Source organism: Hoplias malabaricus, chromosome 1, assembly GCF_029633855.1.
Source record: "Hoplias malabaricus isolate fHopMal1 chromosome 1, fHopMal1.hap1, whole genome shotgun sequence".
NCBI classification, from domain to species: domain Eukaryota; kingdom Metazoa; phylum Chordata; class Actinopteri; order Characiformes; family Erythrinidae; genus Hoplias; species Hoplias malabaricus.
The window spans coordinates 17053381-17058380 of NC_089800.1; the positions used below are offsets into that span (position 1 = coordinate 17053381).

The following is a 5000-nucleotide window of genomic DNA, read 5'->3' on the forward strand; positions in this document are numbered from 1 at the left end:
CATGAGATGTCTTGAAAGTAAGACCAGCGCTGTCTAAATATGGGTCTCCTCTGCTCAGGGTGTGAGTACAGAGAAGATTGGAGAAAGTCAAAAGTTTTGCTCAAAAATGACTGCAGATCAAAAGAGGTCGCCAGTTCAAATCTGGGTGCCCCCTCATGTAAAGATAGCATTGGTTAGACTTATCTTTTCACTGATGTGAGAGAGAACATCCTAGCAAGAGAGCTTGGCCTCCTTTTGCTGCCTAGTGTCTGAAAATGAAACCTCAAAGATTGTTGGGTGTCTTCATCTTTAGCAGAGGATGGTTTCGATCCATCGACCTCTGGGTTATGGGCCCAGCACGCTTCCGCTGCGCCACTATGCTAACAGTACACCCCAGATGGGACTCGAACCCACAATCCCTGGCTTAGGAGGCCAGTGCCTTATCCATTAGGCCACTGGGTCTCAGAAAAAAACTCCATATATTCTCCTTGCCTAGATTGCCTTTGCATTCACCGGTCACCTTTGGAAAATTTTTGGGTGAAATTTTTGACTTTCTCCAATCCTCTCCAAACTCATACCCTGCGTAAGGGAGACTCAGACATAGGCAGGTGTGCTTGTCAAATCCTCCTATGTTGTTCCAAAGCTGAGACCTGACCATCCCACTTCCAATATATTACAGTCAAAAAATATGTGGGTTTTGGACACTTGAAATTTTACAACTCTAAAGACAGATATGAGATCAAGGAGACATGGGATGCATCAATAAATGTTTGTTATTTTGGCACAAACATGATGTTTCACTGATGTGAAATATATTACAGATAGGATGGCCAAAGACTGGTTACTCTTTGGGATAACGTTATTTTTATGCTAAGAAAAAACATTTTTCATGCATCCGATGTCCCCATAATGTCATATATGTCATTAGAGTTGTAGATTTCCACTGTCCAAAACCCATATACGTTTTCACTTGAATATATTGAAAGTGAAACCATCAGATCTCGGCTTTGGCATGAGATGTCTTGAAAGTAAGACCAGCGCTGTCTAAATATGGGTCTCCTCTGCACAGGGTGTGAGTACAGAGAAGATTGGAGAAAGTCAAAAGTTTTGCTCAAAAATGACTGCAGATCAAAAGAGGTCGCCAGTTCAAATCTGGGTGCCCCCTCAGGTAAAGATAGCATTGGTTAGACTTATCTTTTCACTGATGTGAGAGAGAACATCCTAGCAAAAGAGCTTGGCCTCCTTTTGCTGCCTAGTGTCTGAAAATGAAACCTCAAAGATTGTTGGGTGTCTTCATCTTTAGCAGAGGATGGTTTCGATCCATCGACCTCTGGGTTATGGGCCCAGCACGCTTCCGCTGCGCCACTCTGCTAGCAGTACACCCAAGATGGGACTCGAAGCCACAATCCCTGGCTTAGGAGGCCAGTGCCTTATCCATTAGGCCACTGGGGCTCAGAAAAAAACTCCATATATTCTCCTTGCCTAGATTGCCTTTGCATTCACCGGTCACCTTTGGAAAATTTTTGGGTGAAATTTTTGACTTTCTCCAATCCTCTCCAAACTCATACCCTGCGTAAGGGAGACTCAGACATAGGCAGGTGTGCTTGTCAAATCCTCCTATGTTGTTCCAAAGCTGAGACCTGACCATCCCACTTCCAATATATTACAGTCAAAAAATATGTGGGTTTTGGACACTTGAAATTTTACAACTCTAAAGACAGATATGAGATCAAGGAGACATGGGATGCATCAATAAATGTTTGTTATTTTGGCACAAACATGATGTTTCACTGATGTGAAATATATTACAGATAGGATGGCCAAAGACTGGTTACTCTTTGGAATAACGTTATTTTTATGCTAAGAAAAAAACATTTTTCATGCATCCGATGTCCCCATAATGTCATATATGTCATTAGAGTTGTAGATTTCCACTGTCCAAAATCCATATATGTTTTCACTTGAATGTATTGAAAGTGAAACCATCAGATCTTGGCTTTGGCATGAGATGTCTTGAAAGTAAGACCAGCGCTGTCTAAATATGAGTCTCCTCTGCTCAGGGTGTGAGTACAGAGAAGATTGGAGAAAGTCAAAAGTTTTGCTCAAAAATGACTGCAGATCAAAAGAGGTCCCCAGTTCAAATCTGGGTGCCCCCTCATGTAAAGATAGCATTGGTTAGACTTATCTTTTCACTGATGTGAGAGAGAACATCCTAGCAAAAGAGCTTGGCCTCCTTTTGCTGCCTAGTGTCTGAAAATGAAACCTCAAAGATTGTTGGGTGTCTTCATCTTTAGCAGAGGATGGTTTTGATCCATCGACCTCTGGGTTATGGGCCCAGCACGCTTCCGCTGCGCCACTCTGCTAGCAGTACACCCAAGATGGGACTCGAAGCCACAATCCCTGGCTTAGGAGGCCAGTGGCTTATCCATTAGGCCACTGGGGCTCAGAAAAAAACTCCATATATTCTCCTTGCCTAGATTGCCTTTGCATTCACCGGTCACCTTTGGAAAATTTTTGGGTGAAATTTTTGACTTTCTCCAATCCTCTCCAAACTCATACCCTGCGTAAGGGAGACTCAGACATAGGCAGGTGTGCTTGTCAAATCCTCCTATGTTGTTCCAAAGCTGAGACCTGACCATCCCACTTCCAATATATTACAGTCAAAAAATATGTGGGTTTTGGACACTTGAAATTTTACAACTCTAAAGACAGATATGAGATCAAGGAGACATGGGATGCATCAATAAATGTTTGTTATTTTGGCACAAACATGATGTTTCACTGATGTGAAATATATTACAGATAGGATGGCCAAAGACTGGTTACTCTTTGGAATAACGTTATTTTTATGCTAAGAAAAAAACATTTTTCATGCATCCGATGTCCCCATAATGTCATATATGTCATTAGAGTTGTAGATTTCCACTGTCCAAAACCCATATATGTTTTCACTTGAATGTATTGAAAGTGAAACCATCAGATCTTGGCTTTGGCATGAGATGTCTTGAAAGTAAGACCAGCGCTGTCTAAATATGAGTCTCCTCTGCTCAGGGTGTGAGTACAGAGAAGATTGGAGAAAGTCAAAAGTTTTGCTCAAAAATGACTGCAGATCAAAAGAGGTCCCCAGTTCAAATCTGGGTGCCCCCTCATGTAAAGATAGCATTGGTTAGACTTATCTTTTCACTGATGTGAGAGAGAACATCCTAGCAAAAGAGCTTGGCCTCCTTTTGCTGCCTAGTGTCTGAAAATGAAACCTCAAAGATTGTTGGGTGTCTTCATCTTTAGCAGAGGATGGTTTCGATCCATCGACCTCTGGGTTATGAGCCCAGCATGCTTCCGCTGCGCCACTCTGCTAGCAGTACACCCCAGCTGGGACTTGAACCCACAATCCCTGGCTTAGGAGGCCAGTGCCTTATCCATTAGGCCACTGGGGCTCAGAAAAAAACTCCATATATTCTCCTTGCCTAGATTGCCTTTGCATTCACCGGTCACCTTTGGAAAATTTTTGGGTGAAATTTTTGACTTTCTCCAATCCTCTCCAAACTCATACCCTGCGTAAGGGAGACTCAGACATAGGCAGGTGTGCTTGTCAAATCCTCCTATGTTGTTCCAAAGCTGAGACCTGACCATCCCACTTCCAATATATTACAGTCAAAAAATATGTGGGTTTTGGACACTTGAAATTTTACAACTCTAAAGACAGATATGAGATCAAGGAGACATGGGATGCATCAATAAATGTTTGTTATTTTGGCACAAACATGATGTTTCACTGATGTGAAATATATTACAGATAGGATGGCCAAAGACTGGTTACTCTTTGGAATAACGTTATTTTTATGCTAAGAAAAAAACATTTTTCATGCATCCGATGTCCCCATAATGTCATATATGTCATTAGAGTTGTAGATTTCCACTGTCCAAAACCCATATATGTTTTCACTTGAATGTATTGAAAGTGAAACCATCAGATCTTGGCTTTGGCATGAGATGTCTTGAAAGTAAGACCAGCGCTGTCTAAATATGAGTCTCCTCTGCTCAGGGTGTGAGTACAGAGAAGATTGGAGAAAGTCAAAAGTTTTGCTCAAAAATGACTGCAGATCAAAAGAGGTCCCCAGTTCAAATCTGGGTGCCCCCTCATGTAAAGATAGCATTGGTTAGACTTATCTTTTCACTGATGTGAGAGAGAACATCCTAGCAAAAGAGCTTGGCCTCCTTTTGCTGCCTAGTGTCTGAAAATGAAACCTCAAAGATTGTTGGGTGTCTTCATCTTTAGCAGAGGATGGTTTCGATCCATCGACCTCTGGGTTATGGGCCCAGCACGCTTCCGCTACGCCACTCTGCTAGCAGTACACCCAAGATGGGACTCGAAGCCACAATCCCTGGCTTAGGAGGCCAGTGCCTTATCCATTAGGCCACTGGGGCTCAGAAAAAAACTCCATATATTCTCCTTGCCTAGATTGCCTTTGCATTCACCGGTCACCTTTGGAAAATTTTTGGGTGAAATTTTTGACTTTCTCCAATCCTCTCCAAACTCATACCCTGCGTAAGGGAGACTCAGACATAGGCAGGTGTGCTTGTCAAATCCTCCTATGTTGTTCCAAAGCTGAGACCTGACCATCCCACTTCCAATAAATTCCAGTCAAAAAATATGTGGGTTTTGGACACTTGAAATTTTACAACTCTAAAGACAGATATGAGATCAATGAGACATTGGATGCATCAATAAATGTTTGTTATTTTGGCACAAACATGATGTTTCACTGATGTGAAATATATTACAGATAGGATGGCCAAAGACTGGTTACTCTTTGGGATAACGTTATTTTTATGCTAAGAAAAAACATTTTTCATGCATCCGATGTCCCCATAATGTCATATATGTCATTAGAGTTGTAGATTTCCACTGTCCAAAACCCATATACGTTTTCACTTGAATGTATTGAAAGTGAAACCATCAGATCTCGGCTTTGGCATGAGATGTCTTGAAAGTAAGACCAGCGCTGTCTAAATATGAGTCT

General features: G+C 41.9%; 2 non-coding genes across 2 annotated transcripts; both read right to left on the bottom strand.

The window, feature by feature from the left end:
* Nucleotides 1-364: 364 nt before the first annotated feature.
* On the bottom strand, nt 365-441 carry trnar-ccu (transfer RNA arginine (anticodon CCU)). The gene has a single exon. It is a non-coding gene; the product is annotated as a tRNA-Arg (tRNA).
* Nucleotides 442-3340: 2899 nt separating this feature from the next.
* On the bottom strand, nt 3341-3413 carry trnar-ccu (transfer RNA arginine (anticodon CCU)). Its single transcript has one exon. It is a non-coding gene; the product is annotated as a tRNA-Arg (tRNA).
* Nucleotides 3414-5000: the final 1587 nt, after the last annotated feature.